The sequence below is a fragment of the Manacus vitellinus genome, unplaced genomic scaffold (assembly GCF_001715985.3).
Source record: "Manacus vitellinus isolate BGI_N305 unplaced genomic scaffold, ASM171598v3 scaffold_9_pilon, whole genome shotgun sequence".
NCBI classification, from domain to species: domain Eukaryota; kingdom Metazoa; phylum Chordata; class Aves; order Passeriformes; family Pipridae; genus Manacus; species Manacus vitellinus.
In genome coordinates, this window is record NW_021940917.1 from 17,841,708 (window position 1) to 17,866,796 (window position 25,089).

General features: G+C 38.7%; 1 protein-coding gene across 1 annotated transcript in view; it reads left to right on the forward strand.

Annotated features, from left to right (window-relative positions):
* CHSY3 (chondroitin sulfate synthase 3) overlaps positions 1 to 25,089 on the forward strand; it is a 137,560-nt gene that overhangs the window by 104,594 nt on the left and 7,877 nt on the right. The gene's annotated exons all lie outside the window — the stretch shown is intronic.

The following is a 25,089-nucleotide window of genomic DNA, read 5'->3' on the forward strand; positions in this document are numbered from 1 at the left end:
TAATCTGCTCTTACCCTCTTTGCTTAATGAACATTTGAGGTACAGTGGAGAGGAAGATCGATATTTGTGCAAGTATCATGTCAATCCATTTCTGGGATGAATAATACCTAGCTTTCAAAATTATGAAGACACGTTTTTCCTGTTCTAAAAACAAAGTCCCCCCCGAAAGACACCCATTAAACAATATGTAGCAGTAGATTTTACAGTAATACATTTCTGTGAACCCAGAAAGGTTTTGCCATCTGATCTCCTGCCTGAAGCAATGAAAGACGTGGCTGACTTTCTGTGAAAGAAGCAGGGCACCAGAAGGGAGCACGATAAAATGTGTTAACACAGCAGCGAGGATTCATATTTTGGCAAGCATTCTGCAGCTGCAAGGTGTTCCCTAATGGAAACTTGAGGTTATTAATTCTTAACCAAGTTTGGCACACAAGTCAGACGTGCTGGAGAGTGACTGCAGAAAAAGTTAACCTAAAGTAGATGGTTTGTGTTAAAAAGTCAGCAGAGAAAAGCTGAAGTGTTCTCCTTCCAGTGAAAAATTTAAAAGTGCAATGTGACGGGTTGGGGTTTTTTCCACAGAATCATTGAAGCTGTTTTTCTGTATATGTTTTTTGGCATGTTGGAGTAGTCGTTAGTGTTACACAATTTTTTTTTCAGAATTTCCTTTTTGACACCCAATGTAAGAGTCCTGTAGGTTGAAAAAAAACAGAAGGTAGGCGATTATAAGCATTTTGGGGTGTACAGGTTTTTTTATATGTCTTTTTTTCTGTTGGAAATAAAAGATATTATTTATAGTACTGAAACAGTAAAACAGTATGTGGCAATCTGTAAGGGAAATGAATTTTCACATGAATTCTACAGGTATTCTCTTTTTCCAGAGAACCTCTCTGTGCAAACACTTTGTATTCTACTCTGTGTTGAAAAAGCACTTGTGATCTCTAGTAGAATATGACACCTAAAATCGATATCCTTATGATGGGTTTGGTTTTATGTATTCTGCATTTTTAGTTATCCTTTTATTTCCATGACTGAGAATCCAGAAAAACCTCTTCTAGAACGACAACAGAAACCTTTCTGACTTTTTCATTATGACATTGACGGAAAAGGTAAAAGCATTCATTTATTTCAAAGATGATGTGCTTACCTATAATGAGATTTGCATATGCCAGCAGTTCAAATTTTAGCATCTTTCTTCAGGAGTTATGTATTGTGATGGAAAGCCAGCAGCTGTAATGGAGAGCCATCATCCCCTTACTTCACCTAGGGGTGGGAGTCCCTTAATGCATCCTAGCTGCTGGGATGAGCTAGTATTTGCAAAGTGTTGTTTGTAAAGTGATGACAAGAACTATTCTAAACAGTATTTCTGTAGTTTGCACTCTGGAAATAGATTTTGAAATATACTGAAAAGTACATTTGCACATTGTTAGGTTACTTTAGTGCCACATTGTGATGGTGTGTGTAGTCGGAGAGCTGAATTATTGCAACAAACTAACCAGAAAAACTGAACAAGCTCCCTCTCTGACAGAAATATTACTATGAATTGGCAGTGGACACAAAAAGCAATTTGTAGTTTTGTTTTTTTTTCCTGATTCCTATTAATTTTAATTTGTTGTTAGTTTTTGTGTTGTTTGTTTTTTTTTTTAACTGGATTGTCATCTAACTAGCCATGTTTCATTTAGAAATTGTTTTTGTCCTGAAAACTGGAATTTGAATTTCAAAAGAAAAATCAGAAAGCTTTTGATTCCTTTCTTTTTAGTCAGATGGCGTAAGAAGTATTGTAATAATCCAGAAAAGTAATAAGGACTTACTTCTCTCTTTCTTCTCTTCAGCCACATGTGTAGAGGTGACTAATTGAAGCACAGTGAGTGTACTACTACAGTTTCACGATGAAAGCAGGTGATAAGACAGAAGGTTGCTCCCATGGGACTGGACCCTTTTGCAGCAGAAAGGGTGCAGGCACTGCAGAGTCATTTAGCTGCAGTGCTGACCAGTGCTTCAAGTGGGCTGTGATTTCATCCCTGGTGGTTCTGCTGCACAAATTCAACCTGTTTGCCAGAGGAAAATACAGTGTTTAGACTTGAGGACGTAAGACCAGAATGGGAGGTTTTTTTAGGTAGTTCCTGAGTGATTTTACAATTCACATGTCCTTATGGGATTTTGTCAATATCCACAACCCACTGTCCTTGGTTAGTTTGTTAAAACCAGATGTTTATGATGCCATGTCATTTTTCCAAGGCTTGGAGTATAATTTATCTGTTAGATTAAATACCTCCATCAGGTATATCTGAATATTGAAACAAAGTGTGTGAGGTACTCTTCTTTATAAATCTGGAAAAGTGAGAATGCATAGGATCTTCAAATCTGAAACTAGCAGTTTCTTCCTAAATAATCCTTGTCCTTTAGTGAAGATAGCAAAATCCAGCACTTACTCAGCTACAACTCACTATTCATTTTCAGAATAACTCCTTATGTGAGTTTTTCAATATAGCACATGAATTCCAATTTTGTGTCTGGAACATTACAGGGTTTTTTTATTAACACTGGAAATAGTTGGAAAAGAAATGTAAGAGCAAATGCATTTCATTTTTTACTTTAGCATGAAAACAGGCATTTTTTTTGTGTGAAGCAAGAGACTAAAGAACACAAGGAAAACAATTTTGCAAAATAAGCTGTGTTACTTTGCTTGTAGATAAGGGTATTAAAGAACAATTGTTTCGTGAATGCAATCTACAAGATTGCTGTATTTCAGTTTACATTTGCAATACAATAATAATGATTGCTATATTGTTAGAGGACTGTTAGTTGCTCTCAGCCATCTTTTAGCTGAAAAGAAAAGTCTGTTTGCAGAAAGGAGTTAGTTTTGGGGTTTTTTTCCTACAGTTTTTTCCATGTGAGAAGCACAAGCTGGGAAAAGATGTAAGGAGGTGAAAAAATATGCTGATAAAATCATGCTTTGATCAGATTAGGGATAACAGATGCCACAAAATTATTGCAAAATTGTTTCACAATAAACCTTGTTTGTCAGTAACATGTGGAGCTTGTATTTATAACAAGGGAACTGAGTGAAATACAACACTGTTTTAACCGTAACATCTAGTAATATCTGAAGATGTCTGATTCTAATGGCTGGCTTTGTTTTGCTTGAAATTTAACTGGTTTCATCAGTCAAAATGTTTTTAAGCTTTATGTGTATGAGCTTTTGTTCAAATTATCATGATCTATGCTCATATTAAGCCTACTTCCTTTAAAGTGCAGGAGCGCTTAGTTTTCTAAGCTTATCCATCCAACTTTATAATAAAATTAATCAGTAACTTACTCTCCCTGAAGTGTTTATTTTGAGATGTTCCTTCAGGGATTCAGGAGGTTAAGAAAAGATTTAGAAACATTGACGTGTGTGAGCTTGGGCTTAACCATGTGTTGTCAGTTGTTTGTATTATATGTTGAACAGTAGTTTCAGCAGATTACCAGCTCTGCTGTCGTACCTTAAGGTTACCAGAGTCTGTAAAACAAACCAAAATAATTCTGTTGTTGCACTCAAGAATGCTCCCTCTTCAATTTAATGATGCCTTAAATTGCAATTTTCTTTTTAAGGTTTTTGATGAAGCAAAAAAAAGGGTGCCTAAAAGGCAGCTCAGTTACAGCAGCCATCCCAAGTCAAGGCAGAGAGGGAAAGTGATGTCCTCTGATGAGATTCATAGCTAGCTAGTATTCCCAGATGTGATGCCGAAGTTTTATCTTTGTTACTTCTTATCATATTTATCTTCTAGTCTGAGTGGAACACTTCCGAATTCCTTGAATAATTTTTTTTCCTGGCACAAAAAAAAAAAAAAAACAAAAAAACAAAAAAAAACAAACAAACAAACAAAAAAACCAAAACAAAACAAAAAACAAAAAAAAAACAAAAAAAAACAAAAAAAAAACAAAACCAAAAAAAAACCCAAAAACCAAACCAAAACACAAAACAGTCAGAACCTGGTTACAATTGATTTCCTCTCCAACTAGTTTAACGTTTCATTTCATCATTTTATGCATATTTTCGTGTTCCTCCCTGTTTCTGATTTTGTCTCATGAAAGTTATAACTTTGATCTAGCTGCAGTAATTGCAGAATGTTAAAAAAATTATCTGAGGAATGTAGGGACAAAGTGAGAGAAGTGCATGGTTCTATGTAATAGTCCATGAAGCTGTGAGATTACCTCCAGGCTGCTGGACATTATCCTAAAAAATTAACTGCTGGTATAAACTTAATGCATGTCTTAGTAATATATTTTAGCTTCATCTGCATTATTTGAAAATATGGTCTCACATTTAGCTGAAAGTAAGTCTGAGTTATTTTCTGTGTGGGCTATACAGACCATATTTGTTTTTTCTGCTTTATGTGTTGGAAAAGGTGTTGAATACTTGGTTTACCACAATATCGTTGCAGAAGCAGTGTGTCTTTGTGACTAGTTACTCAAACAGTCTCAAATCTGGAATAATTTTATTCAATCACCTTCTGGAACTTCTGGGGTTTTTTTCTCAGAACTTGGTTTTGTGTATAGCTCACCACTGTAGATTGTCCTGTCTCTGCAGTGAGACGTGGCAAGGGTTTACACTGGAACTCTGCAGGAATGGTCATAGGCGATGTTGTTTCCATCTGGATGTTTCTTAAATCTCAGCATCTGAGGCTAGAGTGATCACCTGAACTATTTCGGTTTCTTATTTTGAGGCTTAAGAAAGTCTTAAGTTGCAAATTCTGGAGTTATAAATTCTCTCCTTTGTTTGTTTTACGCTGGAATTTCCTATGTTTCCATTTGTTTGTTTTTAGTGAATGCCGTCTTGTTGAGCATCTTTATGGGTGTTAGTTTTCTGCAAAGTACTAGACTTTATCTGTTATGTATTTGTCTTGTCTTGTTCTTATTTTGCCTTTTTTTTTTTTTATTTCAATATCAAGGTTTCTAAAGAGTCTTATAGAAGAGAAATCTCTTTAAATAACGGAAACTTTTGTTCTTGTCTAGGGAAAAAATGAACTTTAGTATCCTTTTACAAGTCACTAAGGCAGGAAATCCAACCATATGGCTTTAAATATCTAAAATACCTTGAAAAAAACCACAAAACATATGACTTTAACTACTAAAGTAAGTGGAATATGAATGAGTACTTTTTGGGGAAAAGAAGTCCTTCAGAAGTCAGATTTAAAATGGTCACTGCAATAAATGGTGATTCTGCAAGAAGCAGGAGACACTACTGCTGCAGTTCATGATCTTCTGTGGTAGGTGGAGCACCTGGTTTGGAGGTCACCTTCTCTGTGCTCCAGCTCTTGGGCAGGGTTGTCACTTCCCTTAGTCAGGGTTGGATTATTTGAGCTGCATACTGAGTGGGGCACAGATCTAGTTCTGTGCCGAGCTGGCTTGGGGCAGGCAGGGTGTACTTACTCCAGTGCCTTCACAGATACGTCCCTGTGCTTCCAGGTGAACTGCAAGAGCTGCTTCAGGACAGTGGGGTGCTCTGGCTGATAAACCCTCAGCTACCAGCACACAGACCCACAGAGAACATACCCACCCACCGCCACTGACACTGCATTCCCACTGCTGCCTAATGCCGTGTGATCTGTTTTATCCCATCATCGCAGGAATCCTCTTTCTAACCATTACTCAAGATAATGAAGGTGGACTATCATTGGTCTTGCCTATTACAGATTTTCTGTACAGAAATTCTCGATTGGAGTTAAGTGGTCATTTAAGCTGATGTCAGGCAGCTCAGGTCAGAGCGTGGGAGGCGTCCCTAAAAAGCACGGGATGCTGACAGCTGAACATTAATTTAAGGGAGTCGCGGAAGCTGGAGTTACAGAAGTGCTTGAGGTTGCAATCAATCATGCTTGGTTCAGTATTGATTCATAGGACAACTGCTTTCACTTGGGCTAAAGTAAGGAGAGCAACTGATGTATAATAACCTGAGCTAACTGCTCCAGGAAAGCCTCACCCTGACTTAAGAAGACCAAGTTAGGTACATTTGCTTGGTAAATCTTTTTATTTCTGGAAGACTTCCTAATTCTGTATGACAACTTGCATGAAAGCACGATCTTAATCTAAAATTAAGGTGAAGTACATGTGGTGGATTGACTCTGCCAGGTACCCACTAGCGCTGCTTTATCCGTCCCCTCAGCTGGACAGCAGAGAGAAAATACAGCCCAAGGTACCTGGATTAACAGAGGGAAAAGGATGGATCACTGATCTGTTATGCTCACAGGCAAAAACATCAATTCGGGAACATTCACTTAGTTTTTTACCAATCAAATCCTAGCAGGGTGATGAGAAATAAAACCCATGTTTCAAAAAACCTTCCCCTCTGTTATGACCCGCCCCAGAAGGGGAGGGTAACCCCGTTTCTTGTTAATAAATCCCTTGTCGTGGATTAGAGTGAAATGACACTGAATAAACAAGTGTTTGTAAACATGTATATGTAGGCTTTATTTTAAAACAATTTTTCAGGGGTAAACAGTTATATTACCATTTTGGGTGTTATCTTCTATAGCAATACAGCAATATTAAAGCATAGCAATATTGAAGCATAAAAATGACACTGAAGGAAATGCATGAGGGAAGGAAGAGAAGGAAAGATAAAGGTGGAAAGATAGATACAGATGTAGATATAGTCACTGCCCTCTGGATCCAGCGATGAAACTTGGTAGTTGCAGCTTCCATGACTGTTGATTGAAGTGGTGACCTTGATCCATTGGAGCTGGGGAAGCCCCCCACAAAACTCAAAGATTTCATGAGTAATTACACACTTCAAACTCAGATGGGAACGCTTTGTGCCTCCTCCAGTTGGGGAATTTTACCATGGATCATGTCACGGGACGTGTCACAAGTTTTTCATGCTCCCTGGAGGGGTTTTCACAGCAATCATCGTGGAAGGGAGGACATTGGCATGTTAAGAAGGATTATCCCACCTCATGGGATTTGCCTCTTATTTCCTTATCTGGAAATGGAGTTTGTATCAGCTGGGATAGTTGGACAATGGGACCCACTTACCTGATCTGAGGGTCATTTTGCAGTAGGCATATTCAGGGAGAGTTGGGCTTTGCTGGGTGAGCAGCTGCTTCTTCTCAGTCTGCAGAAGTCTTTTGGGGATCTTACAATATGTAAGTCATTAACTATTTCAATTTCTGACACCTACCACCCCTCCCTTCTTTCCAGCCTCAAATTCACTCCCGAATTCCTCCTCCCGTGGAGTGGCAGAGTGCCACAGGAGATTGGGCAATGTGGGTTGTGGTCAGTTTGTCACGCAGTCTCCTCTGCTCCTTCTTCCTCATACTTTGCTGCTGCTCCAGTGTGGGTCCCCCACGGGCCCACAAGTACATCCAGCAGACCTGCTCCAGCTTGGGCTCCTCTCTCCATAGGTCCACAGGTTCTGACAGGAGGCTGCTCCAGTGTGGGCTTCCCATGTGGTCACCACCTCCTTTGGGCACATCCGTCTGCTCCGGCGTGGGGTCCTCCGCGGGCTATAGAGGGACAGCCTGCCCCACCTTGGCCTTACCCACAGCCTGGAGCCTGGACCACCTCCTCCCCCTCCTTTTCCGCTGATCTTGCTGTCTGCAGGGCTGTTTCTCTCGTATGTTCTCACTCCTCTTCTCTGGCTGCAGTTGTGTAGGTTTTTGACTCCCTTCTTAAGTAGGTTATTCCAGACCATTTCTGATGGGCTTGGCCTTGTCTTGGAGCCAACTGGCACTGGAGGGCAAGCTTCTGGCATTCTCTCACAGGACCCAGCCATGTAGCCCCCCCTCACTTCTGAAACTGGGCCACATAAACCCAATAAAGCACAACAATCTAGAGGTTTGAAATTTTTCTTTGATGATGATCGCAATGAAAAGTGTAATAATTTAATTACAATAAACCCTGTGTTCTTGGTCAGTGATGCGCTTCAGAATGTGCAATCTGTCAGTTCCTGGGGAAGGATCTTCTCGAGTTGTTTCTAATAAAACACTTCAGCTGTCATAAGATGGGTTTGTAAGTTCTTATCTTTCACAGCAGCTCTGATATAAATTAACTGCAGCTGCCATTTACAAAAAATGGCAGCATACAGGTTTTGCTTTCTTTTGACTTTTGCTTGGTCAAGTGTAAAAGATGCATGGGTTTGGATATAGTTTGGTCTCTTTTGTATCAGCCCGTTGAAAAGGTACATGCATTCTTAAAAGCCTTGCAGAATTTGGGTTGATATACATATTAGCCTGTGACAATACTATCGCTTTTTCACAGTCTTTGTGCATCAGTTTGCTTATACTAGGAATTTAACTATTTAAATGTAGTTATTTCTAGACAATTGCACTTGGAGAGGAAAAGATTTGTGAGCCATAGAAATAAATGCTTATAGCATTTTGCACCCCATTTGGTTGGAAGCAGCCCACATGCGTAGAAGTGACAGGATTTAAAAAAATACCAGAAAATATTTCGTCTGTTAAAGCAACCATGCTGTTTTTGATAATCCTGGGGATCAGTTCTACGCAGTTAACTACACCATTTTCCTAAATTTTATATATATTCACGTAGGTAGCTTTCCAACTGTGAATTGTGAACTGAATCCATTGTACTATTTCTTAACTGTTGCTCTGCTTTCTTGTGACTGTTTAAGCACCTGTGCCATTTAGACAGGGTTGTGTTAAAATCTTGGAATCTTCATAACAGGACCCACGTTATGGTTTATGGCATTACTAAAAAAAGACACATTCTCAAGGGGAGGTGCTGTATGTGCAGGGTTAGAACTGCATCAAAATCAGAGTGAGTCTGTCCAAGTTTGAACTGGGAATTTTACTGATACCTTAGTGTTTACATTAAAAAGTGACAGACTTTGTTTCAGAGACCCTGAGATAGAGTTTGTGGGTATGCAGAGACGATTGTAATACATTCCTTGCCAAGCTTTATGCAAAATGAGGTGGAATTGGACATTGAATTAGTGTATAAATACTAGTGTATATATACTGTTCTGCCTCATCAACAAAACTGGGTTTTACAATTAGCTGATAAAATAGAGAGGCTAGTGAAGCAAATTGCAGTTGCAGTGCTTACTCTCTGAAGTTTGTTCTAGCTGTGCTGTCTTTAAGAGATGCATCATCACTTCCATAAGTAAAATGAAGTTATTTGCATTCCTTAATATAGACAGGGATTAAATATATGTGGATGGATAGCTTGCTAAAAAGGGAAATAAATCAGTAATTAAACTGCACAGATCGAATAGAGATAATTAAAATATATATAAAAATTGGCTTTACGAGCCATAAAAAGAAACCCATCTGTTTTAAAAGAAAATACAACCAAGTATAAAATCAGCTTGACTCGTAATGTTTTTCATAGCTTTTGAACATCTGTGCAAAGCACTTTACTAGTGTAAGTGATGATGGGTTTGCTTTTATCAGCAGAGATTTCATTTACAGGAGTAGAAGGCTATAAATACAATACAATACACTGCTGAGCTCACAAGTCTAAGTTGGATTGCTTCCATCAAAATTTTGTTACAGAGCTGCTGCAGCACTGCTTCGAGGCTTTTGTTAGTGGAGTCTCCTGTCTCCATGTTGCACCCTGCCTGAAGGTCATAGAAAAAGTAATTATCTGCCTGGTTATGCTTTTGAAAAAAAAATAGTGTGCAGGAATTCATTTTCTGGAAGAATTTTTCATTGCCTTAATTTCCCTTCCAATTTTTTTATATATTTGCACAGCAACACTGTATTGGTCATTGCCTACTTGTTTTCTTGGGGTTTTTTTGGCCTTTGAGGACTTGAACTTATCAGATCCATAATCCAAAGAAGGTGTTTTCCGTTTTGTTTTACTTAATTGTCAGATTATAGGGTTTTATCCTACATTTTCAGCATGGTTCAAATCTGTGGTAACACATTGCAAGAATAATCCCCAAACTTCAAATTGTGTATTTAGTGCCTGTAATACCCTGTATTCATAAGTCTGAAGTATCCAATGCACCTTTGGATGGATACTTAGGAACACAGCCTGAAGCCAAAAGGCTCCTCTCAGAAAATGCCTAGCCAAAATTGAGGAAACCTACATTTTCTAATAGAGGGAAATAAATTATGTGTTTTCCCATCAAAACTTTGTAAATCTTTGGTGTGAAATGAGCATTATATTGATCCAAATTTTGGCTAGTTCCAGGGCATATTTTTTCTCTTAATAGGGAAAAAAATCTATCATGACTGTGATTTAAAGGTAATAGAAAACGACGTAAAAAGAGAGAACCATATATAAGTAAATTGATAAAAAAGTATTGAAAATTCCAATATTTTAAATCTCGGGCAAATTTTTAAATCTTAAGCAAAATATTTAAAATCATTAAACAATTAAATTAGTACTGAGACAGCTAACAAACCCTGAGGAGGGTATTCTAGTGATAGAAGTGATAGGAAATTTCAGATTAAACAGAACACCTCATGTAAACCTACCTGGACTTTTGATCAGACATTTATTTGTCTTTAGCTTTAGTGAGCAGAAGGAAAATTTATTTTGGTATAAGAAGCCCAAGGTTGCCCCTGTTCTTCTACAGAGTGTGTGTAGTTATTTAGTATATCCTGCGCTAATTGTGTGGCTGTTAATTATGGGCTGCATAAATCTTCCGATGAAAACGCTTTATTTTCATTGCTTATATTTTTGAACAGTGAGGTGTAAAATGTTCTGTGCCATGAACAGATTCGTTGAAATTTTGTGAAAAATGTTGCTGTCCTTTGAAGAAAAAGGTTAGGGAAACTGTATTGCTGATCTGTGTTAAAGAAAGCAGAAATGCCTTCTTAGAGACAAATTGTTTCACATTAATACTTGTGGTTGACTACTTGAAAATTAATGGGCTGGTGGCCAAGGTGTATACTGGAGGTGTATACTTACCATCACTGTGGAAATTTACCTCCAAACTGACTGTGGTTTTGTAGGAAAGATGGAGATAATGCCACTGTGGAAAGGTACCATCTGCTGGAAGGATGCTTTGCCATTTGACAATTCCTGTCTGGCGAGAAGAGTAGTTACCCATTAGGTAACTACTGGAGGGGAAAAAAATCATACAGGAATGCAGATAGGAAGAGAATGGGGAAGTGGGCACCGCAGCTGGCAGAGGAGTACTGGCCAGGGCCAAAGCCTGAAGGAGAAAATAAAGGAGTGATCACAGGTACCGACAGGAACACGGGCAGAAGATGTGTTGGTTTTAGAGCACGTACCTTTTGGAGTGGACAGTTGGAGTTCCCATTTCTACACTCCTTTCTGTTTGGCCATAGCTAAAAGCAAACTGCAGGTTTTTTTCTGATTGGTCTTCATTAATTCAAAGATGAAGCCTGTGCTGAGGCTTTAGGATTTAATTAAATTACTAGTAAAGGACAGGAGTCAAAATGTCCCTCCCTGACTATTTTTGACCAGTCTTGAGCCTTTGTGCTTTGAACTTGCTAATCTTCCAGCCCTAGGCTGCCATGCACCATACCTTTGATCCTGAATTTAATTGTGAATTCCAAAAATTGGATAAGAGCAATTATTTATGTAGTATGGATGGAATAATGAGTACTTGTTTTTCATTTTTGTTTCTTGGTAAGGAACAGGAAAATTACGTCCAGAATTTAGTAAAAAATAGAAGCATTGAAATTTTCTACGCTCAGTAACTGGGGAAGGTCAAGCCTAGTTCATTCATTGCATCAATGCTTTTGAGTTTTTATAAGAGAAAAAATCTGGAGAGAGACATAATATAGGTGGGAAGTCTGCAATGCAGCATTAATTTCCAATTAAATAGAACTTGAAAAGAACTATTTGTCACTTCCATTGCATGAAATCACTTAGATTGTCTGAGGAAAAACTTCAGTGAGTGGGAGGGAGTGTTGACAGGATTGAAAAAGTGATAAAGTAATTTATTCCAATGAGATGGTATACTATAGGTGATCTTTTTGTTTACAGAGCATAGGAAGTGAATTATATTTTAATACCTTTAAAATGCAATCACTTAGTATTTTTCTAAAGGACCTTGTGTTTCCTGACTTCTGCGTCTTAATTTTCAGACTTTAAAATATTGTTAGTTTGGGGTGTAATTTGTGTAATGTTCCTGGGAAACGCATATTTTATCTACTTGCATTTGCAAATACTGTATTTATGCAGGGTTTTATTCTTTGCATCTTTATTCATTTGCGGATATTGAGCACATTTAATTTATAATCCGTCTCTGGAAAGTAAATGTGTAGGTAATGGAGAGGGTTTTGAGGATCTTGACGTGCTTGCTGTAACACTGAGCTGTTGACCACTGCCCTTTGAATGCCACCATCCAACCACTTCCTCACCCACTGAACCGACCATCCATCAAATCCATCTCTCTCCAGCTAAGAGAGAAGGATGTTGTGAGGGAGTGTGTCAAAGGCTTTACAGAAGTCCAGATGAATGATATCTGTAACCCTTCCCTGTCCACTGGTGCAGTCTCTCCATCATAGAAGGCCTTAGGTTGGTCAGGCGGGACTTGCCCTTGGGGAAGCCTTGCTGGCTGTTCTGGATCACCTCCCTGTCCTCCATGTGCCTTAGCACAGCTTCTAGAAGGATCTGTTCCCTGGTCCTCCTAGGCACAGAGGTTGGATGGGTGGATGGTGTCCAGGTTCTTCCTTTCTGCCCTTTGTAAAGATTGGTGGGTGTAATGTTTCCCTTTTTCCAGTCACCAGAGGCTTCACTTGACTGTCTTGACTAATAAGAAGCAATGTTTTTGGACCATTTGATAATTTAAGTGGTTCTGATGTTTTCCTCTCATACTTTTGATCTAAGTCAGCTGTATGAAACTAATAGATCACAGACCACACTGAAAATAATACCTCCTATACCAGAAATGCCAGTGTTAAAACAGTGATTATGCATAATTGTCCGTGGATGCTCCTAGCTATGTGTGCTGCATCCAGGCTTTGCTTTCTTTTCCAAGTCTTGCATGGGAAGGAAATTAACGAAAATTTGCTGATGTGATGCTGAATTTCTTTTATACAAAAATAGATTTCGTGTCATTATGTGTTAAGGTTTCTAATGTAGGCATTTTAAAAATATAGGTGAGTTAAGTATATGCTTTATAAACACGTCTTGGAAAGAGGAGTGAGGGCTAGTTACTTTTTTATATTTTCTTTCAGCTGAATGGGAGAAAGAATAAAACTGTAAAATGGCTAAAAAAGTTTTTCAGCTGCTTCAAGTACACAAATTACTTAATGCAACTTAACGTGCTTTCTGAGTATGTCTGTGCAGAAAGATCCTTTTGGCTAGGTGGGTTTTTTTCATTGTTGTGGTGTTGAGCTGTTCTGCATCACCAGTGTAACTATAATTCAGACTAGTAGTGATTGAAATACAGTAATACATAACAGCTGTTGCTAGCATATAGCACCTGTTGCATAGCTAGAATAAATAAATACAGAAAAAAGCTTAAAACTGAGTTACTAACAGCATTATTTTTCCTTTTAAAAGCAGACTAAATACAACATGTCTATGTGGTGGAAGAGGTCACTGCAGTTCCAAATGGTGCCATACCTGTATATTTAGGCCTGTTTTTGAAAGAAACTCCTGTTGGTGATATCTTTAAGGAAAGTACGTTGATAGACACTTTAAATGTTAAAGAACCCAGCTGATACTAAAAGGAAAGACCAAATCTAATTTCCAGATAAAAGATAGCTGCATCTTCTTGCTTGCTGAAACTTTCAGCAAACAGTTGATCAGTTAAACATATTCACAGTAATGGTAGGAACACTAATCATTATTTCTCTAATTTTTAGTTTTAGTGCATTTTGGCTTTATATATATTATACACACTATTTCATTCTTCCTTTTTGATAGAATTTGTGAAATCTATATACAAGTGAGGCCATATGCACAGTATAGTGTTTTACAGTATATACAGTTTTTCTCAGAACGCAAAGTCTACCTGGTTTTGAGGCAGACACACTTGACATCAACCCATGTTCCTAAACCTGTGTCAGTACAGTTTGAGTGGCAATACCCTTTCTGCCTTACTGCTTATACCCCCTCATTTCACATCTGTCTTCAGCCACGATGCAGGAAAAAGTAAGTTTGTTGCCACATATCTCAATGAACTTACTTCTGTTATTGCCACTCTAAAAAGTTCTTCGTTGCTTTCCCCATTTCATTCAGTATTTTAAATAAACACTGTCGGGTAGAGGGAGGTGATTCTCCCTCTCTACACTGCTCTCCTGGATCCCACCTGGAGTACTGCATCCATCTCCGGAGTCCTCAGCACAGGAGAGACATGGACCTGCTAGAGAGGGTACAGAGAAGGGCTACAAAAATGAGATTGGAGGGCTGGAGCACCTCTTTCATTATGACAGGCTGAGGGAGCTGGGATTGGTCAGTCTGGAGAAGAGAAGGTTCCAGGGAGACCACACTGTGGCCTTCCAGTGCTTGAAGGGGACTTACAAAAAGGAGGGAGAGCAACTTTTTGCGTGGACAGATAGCGATAGGGCAAGGGAGGATCTCATCAAAAGAGGAGAGATTTAGATTAGATTGTAGAAGGAAGTTCTTTACTGGGAGGTTGGTGAAGCACTGGAACAGGTTTCCCAGAGAAGTTGTGGATGCCCCATCCCAGGAAGTGTTCAGGGCCAGGTTGGATGGGACTTTGAACAACTTGATATAGTGAAAGGTGTCCCTGGCCGTGGCAGGGGGTGTTAAAACTAGATAATCTTTAAGGTCCCTTCCAACCCAACCCCTTTTATGATTCTGTGATTGTCTGGGTTTACTTTTTATAGGGTTTGCAATGCAGAGTTGTAACAGTAATAGCAGCCCTCTGTAGGCATACATCCAAGAAGACAAATGTATTAAACCCATTAGGTGGGTTTCAAACAGCTCTGTAATGTTATTTCAAGCTAATCATAAAATAAATTGTGTGAGAAAGAGGTTATCTTAATATATGGTGTCACCATTGTTATGAAATAGAACTGTTGGCCACCTTGACAGAGTAATTATTTTCTTAGTACTCATGCTATTAAAAATAAATGTAATGTTATCCTACAGATATAGCCCCAGCTATCTATAGTTCTGTTCTTGTTCCTTCAAGGTATTGCAAGATTTTACAATGAGAGAAAAGAGAACAGTAAAATGGATTCTTGCCCTTTGTTTCAATTTTTACTCTCCTTTTCCTGTTCTCTTCTTCCCTACGCACTCCATTTGAAGCACAAATCAAGCCAAACAACAATTTAATGAAAACTAAGGCAACTCATTTTCAAATAATTTGGTCAGTTGGATTGGTAAAAAATCTGAAGTCCTTAATTTTTTTCTAAATTGTTTTCACCAGGAATTCACTTCTCCTGAGTATTTCTCTAAATATATCAATCCCATTTTCTGTACCCCATTTCTTATCTATTTTTGTTTTGGGGATGGTTTTTTTTTTTTTTTTGCTTTGTCTTGGTTGAAAATCTTTATAGTAAATGCTTACAGAACTCTTTTCTGTGTGTTTGATTATTCTGTGACAGAATATGGTGATAAACAGAATGACGTGGTACAATGTTTAACAAGACACAGTGCATGTAGGTTATGAATTTCTTAGTCAGTTAATCCCCAGCCTAGACAACACTTTTGTGAACTGTAAGAAAATCACTAGAGTGTATTACTGAAGAGCAAATCTATGAATGTGCAGGTCTGTTACTACCAGAAAAAAAAAAAATCAGTTTGAATTCTGTGACTTGAATTAGGAGGGTGATTATCACTTTTTTTCAAACATAAATCTTGACATCTCTATTAAAACCAGTTTCAGCCATAAAGACACATGAGGGAGTATAAAGTGGGCTTTAAATTACCACTCTCTTGCTGGAAGACTTCTTATTAATCAACGGCACTTCCCAATTCAGAAATCCAAAAATGAAATACCTTGTTAAGGATATTTTATAATACTGGAAGGATGAAGACAGATTCAATGTTCAGTCTGAGATCTCTGGTCCCTGTGTAGCATATAACTCAGCAGGCTTGGGATTTTTTAATTTTTGGTGTAATACTGATTTTCAGTGGTGTTATAAGAATATAGTCATGTTCATGTTATATTTTCATACCATCCAGTCAAAAAACACAACTGTTATGCCTGTGGAAAAGTATAATGGCAGTATAATTTGTAGGAGCAGCTGGACAGACAACACCAGCCATCTAGGTGGCTGGGAGGCATTATAACAGACATCCTGCCATGCTTATGTTATTTTCATTGGATCTTTACCTCAAGGGCATTCATAATTTATCATAAACTTTAATGTAATCAGCTGGAAGGAAGCCATACTTACCTCCTTGATTACACCATAAGAAATGAAATCCTAATTTGAGTGTCCCTTTTTCTGAATTTTCTTTTACTGGCGCGGCAAGAAGGGAAAACTTGGTTGACAAGGAGATCATGCTGTTCAGTTCCTCAGCTGGATAATGACTGAATGTAGTACAAGTGTAGGAAAATTTAATAAAAAACAGGATTAAATCTGACCTATCATGCCAGTCTGCAGACTGATGGGAAGCTTTTATGTCAAGGGAATGAAGAAGTTTAACAGGAAGTCTTCTTGTACTGATTTTGAGTGTTTCTTTGGAAGAACTCATGCTTTTTGGGTGCTCTGCTTCAGTCATTAGTTCTCCAGTGATAACTTTTGGGAAGTCAAGTCTACCAGCCACCAGAACCAGGTTGCAATCATTCTCAAATTTAGTAGGAGTTGTTAAAAATTTTGTGTATATTTTGTGATACAAATGGAGTATTTAATTACTGGAGATGGAACAGATAGCCTTGGTCCATACTAGGTAGGTCTGCTGACACTTCTGTTTTCTTACTTAAGATGAGAGTTTAAAATGTGACTTGGCAATATATGTAAGTGTTCCCAAGATACATTTACAAACTGAAAAAAAGAGAATAGTTTTTCTTTCACCAGTCCGTGTTTATTGTTTTGTTGCCCAAAGATGCTGAAAGTCCTGCTTTCAATATGTTAATGTGATGCGATATATTTTTTACCAAATACATTTCTCTGAGAAATGTTATTAATATTACATTCTGTAGGCTTGATCTTTGTGGTGAGATCATGCTGACACCTTCCTATGGCCTGTTACTGAGCTACCAAATTGCTTTTACCCTGGATCAGCAAGGATTCTCATTGCTCTTGTCCATTATAATGTCATCTTGGATGTTCTTATTATCTGTATGTTTAATGCTTTTAGCTTCATGCTGAGTTCTGAGCTTCAATGATGTTAAAGTGTCTGTCTGTCTCTCTTAGGTGCTTTATCACACACAGGCTTTTCCCATTCCTCCACTTTCCATTTGCTGACTTTCTATTCCTTTTCCCTTTATCCTTGCCTGATTGTCCTTAATTATTATTTCTAAATTATTGCTGTGTTATTGTTACTGCATGACTGTATGTTTCCTCCATAAGGCTAATATTCATAGCATTAGAAAAATCTCACTGGAGAAAAGTGTTAGTTGCAGTTATCTTTGGGCTTTTGCTCCCGGTACCCAACTCAATCACCTGCTCCTGCCTGGGAAGAATAGACCCTCCACCCAGGCAGTCAAGACCTCTGTATAATGGGAGTAAAAAAGCCTCACCACTAGTTGAGTGAGCAAAGGGGGGAGCCTACAGGGAATTGGCTGATGTAGTTGGCAAGCCATTTTCCAAGATTTTTGAAAAGTCATAGCAGTCAGGTGCAGGCTCTAAGCCGACAAGAGAGAGAACTGATGGGTGGACTGTCCAGTGAGTTAGGAATTGGTCAAATAGTGGCATCCAGAGGGTCAACAGCTTGGTGTTCCAATGGAGGTTGGTGAGTGGTGGTGTTACTCAGGAGTCTCTGTTGGGACCAGTGGTATTTAATATTTAATATCTTCAGCTATGGCACAGACAGCAGGATCAAGTGTGCTGTTAGCAAGTCTACTGACAACACCAAGCTGAGTGGTGCAGTTGAGTTGACACACCTGAAGGATGGGTTGCCATCCAGAAGGACCTGGACAAACTTGAGAAGTGGGTCCATGGGAATCTTACACAGTTTAACAAGACCAAGTTCATGGTGCTGCACCTGGGTCAGGGCAACCCCTGGTATCAGCACAGGCTGGAGGATGAACAGATCGAGAGCAGCCCTGCTGAGAGGGACCTGGGGGTGCTGGTGGGTGAGAGGCTGGACATGACCCAGCAATGGGCACTCACAGCCCAGAAAGCCCATTTTGTCCTGAGCTGCATCAAAAGCAGAGTGGCCAGCAGGGTGAGGGAGGGGATTCTGCCCCTCTGCTTGGCTCTGGTGAGATGCCACCTGGAGCACTGCATCTGGCTCTGGTGCCCCCAAGAAAAGGACATGGACCTGTTGGATTGAGTCCAGAGGAGAGCCACGAAGATGATCAGAGATGGAGCACCTCTCCTCTGAAGACTGAGAGAGCTGGGCTATTCAGCCTGGAGAAGAGAAGGCTCTGGTGAGACCTTATAACAGCCTTCCAGTGCCAGAAGGGAGCCTACAACAGAGCTGGTGGGGGACTTTTTTACAAGAGTATGGAGTATTAGGAGAAGAGGGAATGGCTTTAAAACTGAAGGAGGATCAATTTAAATTAGATATAAGAAAGAAATTCTTTACGGTGTGGGTGATGGAACACTGCCCAGGGAGGTGGGAGATGCCCCTTCCCTATCAATATTCAAGATCAATTTGGATGGGGCTCTGATCAACCTGATCTAGTTAAAGATGTCCCTGCTCATTTCAAAGGGGTTGGACTAGATGACCTGTAAATCTCCCTTCCAAGTCAAACTGTTCTATAATTCTGTGATTCTATAATTCCCTCTTACCTCATGCAGATAAAAAGATATGCCACCCAGAGGGGGGCATTACTCAGTGGATTGCTTTAATGATCCAACATTACCAGTCAGCACAGTACTTCTGCTGTAGGCAACGCTTTGTCATAGCTCTAAATCTCCCAGACCACTTCCATGTAAATATATATGAATAAATTAAGTCATGGCTGAGTATTTAAACACACTTCAGTGTTTGTGTCATCTGTCATTTGTCTGTCAATCATGGATAATATGAAATCACACTTACCCCCCCCCCCCAGATGCTGCCTTTCAGTAGTCCTGTGCTGTAGTGTGTCCATATCTGAGCACCTAATCCACCTGAGAACCTTTGCAAGAAGCCAGGTTTTGATGACAGTTTGAATAAATATGCAGACTTCAAAGCAAATCAAATAACATTAAGGCCCCTAGAGTTTTAAACAGAAAGTTGGTGCTCAGCCACAAATGCTGTCTTTTATAAGATCGCCTGTTTTTAATCTTAATGTGTTCTTCCTGGTAAACCTTAGGTATGCACTAGCCCTGATCTGTTTGTCTTTTTAATCTGCCAATTTCCATCATCCTTTATCTCATTTGTTACCTCAGATTTTATCAATGTGTTGCATTTATTACCAGAAAAAAAGGAATCCAAACAACGTGGCCTAAGCTTGAAGCAAGAATGGTCAGTTCTCTGAGGTGTCCAAAAGGCTTTCAGGTAGTTTTAGGTCTCCAGAAGTTCACTTCCCTAGAAGCATGTTTATTTCGTCCATTTTGCTAGTTAGTTTTAAAACATGTATTACCTTTGTCTCACATTCTGTGTTCTGTCCTTACACAAGCACTGCTAAAAGATTGCAATGAGTTTTTATCTGATATTGCCTGGATGAGCATAATTTAAAATGGATCCTGCAGATTGAATTCCCATTCTCTGTCTTTAAAGATACAACAAAGTATCACTCCTGTTATATATCACTCCTTCTATGTTTTGTAGTTATATATGTCTCTTTATAATGCTTGTCCTTTCTGTATTTGGTGTGGAAAAGTCTATCCAAATAATGCCAATGGCCTGGGGAATTAAAATGCTTGAACTAATAGTGAAATACTGCTAATTATGAAAAAACAAAGACATTCAACGCCAGGTGTTTTCCTAAACTTACAACCTTGTGTTTTTGTTGTAGGTGTTTAGGCATTAATGTAAACAAATCTGTAATAAATTCAGATAGTTAATTTATTTGATTGACAAAGTATTTAAACACAGAATTCATGCCGTTACTTAATGGAGGTTATGGATGCTGTTCTTCATACATCATTTCAACATTATCTGATAGTGCCAGAATATAAATCTGTACTTAATTGGCTATGCAAGCATTTATTGAATTTTCTTTTAATAATTAAAGAATTCAAAGGCTTCTTTAAAGGGTAAAACCAGCAGTTTTCTGAAGTGTATTTGCTGTGGAATGATAGCTTCTTGAGATTAAAAGAAAAAAGACAATTGTAGTTGGTGAACAGTAGAGAAGAAAACAAGCTGCATGCCTGTGCCTCGAGAGAAATAAAATTTTAGATGCATAATTATGGATTGTGTTGAAATATGTAGAGTTTTGGGATTTTTTTCCCAGCCAGTTTCATTTTTTTTTCTTGACTTCTTGACTCAATGACTTTTTAAACATTTTAAAGTTTTTTAAAGTTTTTCTCGTTTCAGTGCTCGAGGTATCTTTTGATCAGTAATCTGATTTACTGTTACAGGTTACAAATATTTCAGACATGAAAAGACTTCCTTGCAGATGTGCCTGAACTGAGGAGAAAATATCTGTAGAAATAGTCAGACAGGAAAGAGCCCGAGAACAATTTTAGCATTTGGAAAAGGTTTAAACGTAGACCTGTTGCCCAAGGCAGTGCACATGTCCCACCAAGATCTTCAAAAGGATGCAAAGTTTATGCATGCTGAGGGTTGTGGCCTGGGTGCCATAGTAGGCAATGGTAGTGTGATTAATTCACCTTCTGTAATGAAGGCAAACGACTGGCAAAGCTGCAGATGGCCCCTACCTGCTGGACTGCAAGTGTATTCATTTAATGCCAAGGAGGGCATGTTCAGCTCTCAAGACTTGTGTTGTAAAGATGTGGCTGGTCCCAGTGCACTTGCTGGTGTCTCACTGTGTAATTCCCTGGCAGTGTGGACCTGCTTTTCTCTCCTGGGCTTTCTCAGTGGCTGAGTATGTAGGAGCAGCCACAAGTCTGAAGATCATGGAATTACACAAAGCTTAAGCTACGATGGGAAAATTAGTTATATCTTCTCTGTGATCACGCCTTCATCTTCCAGAACAGAAAATGAGTCAGGTCTTTGGAATCGTGAAAACTGCTGAGTCAGCTGTCTCCCTTTCACATGCCAGTGGAAAGCTTGGTGGTGAGGGGAGGGTTGTAGTTCATTGTAACTGTTCGACTGTTACCAGTTTATATGGACACCATCCCTTCCCCGTTACACCTGATGCTCCTACTCTGAAGGCAGGTTAGTACCAAAGAAGGAGGTTAGTGACCCCAGGCAGTCCAAACCTGAGGAAGCTGAAAGGCTGATAGTCTAGCTTCCTTAAACCTGTTGACTACTGAAATGCTGCCTTTTGCACAATTGTTCCACTTAGATAATGCAGAGGGTGATTTAAAACGTTTTGCTATACCTGCAGTGTGTGCTGCTGCCCTTGCATACCAGCGCTGTTTAATTTGTGTATTTACAAGCTAGATTAGAAAAGTTGAAGTATTTACCATTCTTTTTTTAACATATGCTTCTTTTGCCTACACTGATTCGTTAGATTTTATTACCCTGTGTGCTTGGTTAAATATCTCCATAGCAGGCAGGTAGCTGGAATCACACACAAAATAGCGTGACTTTACACAGCCTTCCTATATTACCCATATTACATTTCAGGAAAACTTTGGGATTTGGAGCAGGGTTTTTTGGTTTGCAGTTATGAGATGTCAGCAAAGCCTACTGATATTAGCAGAGCAGCACTGTTTCATGAGCACATTATTTTAGCTTTTCTTGATATCACTTGATTTAGAGTGTGTTGAGCTTATTTCAGTCCAGTGAGTTGACTGATGTGAGAAAGGAGGTGTGGGGGAAATTATCCAAAAGGATTTGTTATTAGCCTTTATTTATTAAGGTGAGGGGCAGCAGAAGAGTTATAAATAAGTGCTGTTCTACTTTTAAATAGTCTAAAAAATTAGTCCTTTTTTTTTAGTTTTTATTTTGATCGCTACATACCTAGCTAATCTGTGAAAAAGAAGTTAGATCCCTTTCTGTTGAGAGAACAGTCTTAATGCTGAAGTAAGTATTAATTGAATTTGTGGTATGCACTTGTAACTCTTCCCATTACTAACCCCTACATATCAGAGCTGGAATCAATACATCAAGCTTTGTTCATCCTGGAGACATTGTCAGCAACAAGACTTGATTCCGGTGCTTAGGTTGTTTAATGTGTCTGTTAATCGTGTGTGTGAAACAGAATAGCATTCATCACTTTCTTCTGTGGCTGTGTTGGCTCAAACTTCCTTCTCCAGGAAAAACTAGCAGATACACCTTTCAATATGCAGCAAGATGTAACTCCTGTACACATGGCATTTTACTGTCATTCACAGATTATAATTACACTCCGGTTTTCCCTATTGTTTCTGCGTGCCAAAGTGATGCTAAAGACAGCAGTAGGTTTTAATCCCTTACAATAATTTGAACAGTGAAACCCGAATCCTTGTTCTGTTTTTGTGCCACAATGCTTCACAGCATTACTACTCAGATGCATTATAAACTAAAACCAAATGGTTATGTTATTACATTGCCATTCATTGTTTTTACAGATATGAAGCTAGTTTGTTAGGCATTACACTAAGTGGAAACATAAGGAAACACTATGGCTGAGGACTGTGAATAGAAAGAGAATGTTAGGTATTTACAGTGTAATATTTTTTTGTAGGAATTAATAATATGTAATTAATTCTTACTTAAAATCAAGCACTGTATTATTAGGAAAAAATTAATGGATATCTCAAGTCATTGATTCTCACAAGCAATCTAGTGTCTTATGACCTGATTAAATTGTATGCACTACTTATATTGAAAATCTGATCCAAACTCTTCTTCTGACAGCTAGAAATTTTCCTTTAATTTCCTACTCAGGTAAACCTAAGGCTGTTTTGCTTTCATCGTCCTTTTCTTATTTACTTCATGTGTTTAGAGACAATATGATTCTTGTCCTTCATTTTGCGAGGTTAAACAGGCCAAATAACATTAAACCCTTCCCATGGGACAGTTTCAGGTCCTGACAAGTTTCTTTTGCATTGATGTGGACTCATACATTTGATAAAGATGCAGGTCCAGAATTGTGTGAAACTGTGTGCTGTGTCTTTCAGAAGTATTTTGACTGATGCAACACAAAACTTTGTTTCCCTTTTCTATAGAGGATTCGCACTCAAGTTTCATGATCTCTGCATGTCACCTTACTGCCCGCTGATATTCTTATGTTCTCCTTACATGTCAGTTATTTCCTGTTTAAAAAGTCAACTTTCTGAAGATACTTAGTCACCTACCTCTTACAACCACGAGTGTAGGATTGTGTGTGTTATATTATTATAATGACTTAATTTCTGCAGTGTTTCATCTCCCAAGTTCTCTGGCTCTTCTTGTGGGATGTCTTCTCTCAGCTATTCCTGATGGTCTCAACTTTGTGTCATGAGCAGTGTCCAAGACTTTGTGCCAGTGTCTCTAGGTATGATACTGTTCCTCAGGAGCTTCCCTCCAAAATTACTCCCCTCCAAACTGACAATTCCCCATTTAAACATAGCTTGTTATTGCTTCCATGTTACTTAGTTTGTACGGATTTCATAATTCCAGTCTTAATCCTTATCTTCTCCAGGCACACAGTATTTCTCATATGACCAAAAAGAGCTTGCTCAAATCTGTTTTCTTGCCCAGAAAGTTATGATCACACGTAGCTTAGTGTTGCCCTTAATTTCAGTGCATGTAGTAGAGAACATCCTAATGTGCCTGCAGTCACCTGAATTTCAGGGGTTTCTTAAAGCACACATCTTGCTGCTGTTTAGGGAAACAATATCATCTCAAACGCAGTAGATTTACATGTGTACCTCATATGGATGAAATGTCCCTCAAACTCACTGGAAATAGTGAATAAATTTTCATCTTTAGTGGAGCTAAACTCTAAACAGCAGGGGAAAGAAAGACCAGGAATGGTTCTTGTCCATCTTATTTCTGCATCTTTTAGAAGTCCAGTTTAAAGTGGTCAACAGTTTAGTACTACCATGGATTTAAGAAGAGCTAGAGTGGATGGAGGATTAAGTTTTATGTCTTCTCTGTTAAATGGTAGGAACGGTTCTTAATGCTCAAAGAAAAATCGCGTTAATTAACAAAGCACCATTTGTGTTCATTCTTTCAATATGTGATAGTCTTGCAATAATAAAGTAGGTTGGTTTTGGCTTTTGTGTATATGTAATAAGAACTTTCCTTTTTTATTACATCAGTAAATCACAGCGATTACAATGATTTCAGAGCTTGCAATGCAAATTATATTGTGTTTACGTATTAGCTATTGTATTTCTCTGCCATGAAAATAAAGCATTGCCTTTATTCTTATTTCTTTCTCATATTTTTTTTTCATTCCTGCTTGCAGTTCAGAGTTCCTCAGAGCGTGATTAGATTATTAGCATTTCTTGCCAGCTTGCAGTTTTAGCTGGGATGAAAAGAGGCAAGCGGAAGTCCTTGCCAACTCTTGCATTAGTTGTGGCATAAGAATCATTCAGAAGACAGCAAACTATTCAGGGAAGTCACAAAGTCATGCAATATGAAAAAAAAATGTTGTGCCTCCATGTATTACATTGAATTTAAGACAGCTTCTCCCATTCCCTGCTTTTGGTGAACGTGAAGTGGTTGTGTCATGCCAAACTAAATGTTCATTTGGCAAAACAGTCTCTCTCTGCAGTAACCAGTAGCTGAGACAGGGGTGTAGGGCAGTAAGATGTTGTGATACATCCTCAGCTGGAGCTCCAGGAGTTCATAGCAATGGTTTAAGTCTCCCACTAAGCTGTTGGCTTGCTCTTTAAAGACATCCGAAATTTTACCATCAGCAGCTTGCTATGCCAGTAAGATCTGTGCTTGAGCTATGTATTTCTTTTTCTGTTTTTCAGTCTTGAGTGCATTCTTGTAGGTGTCATAGTTCTGTATGTGAGAATAGATGGTGACCATTCCTATCCATTTTCCTTATGGTGCTCACTTACTCTGACTTTATTGATCCTGGGGTTGACCGTCTTTGGATTACTCCCTTTTGCCCGAGTCATTTAATGATCCATACACGTGATCATGTGGTGGCCTTGT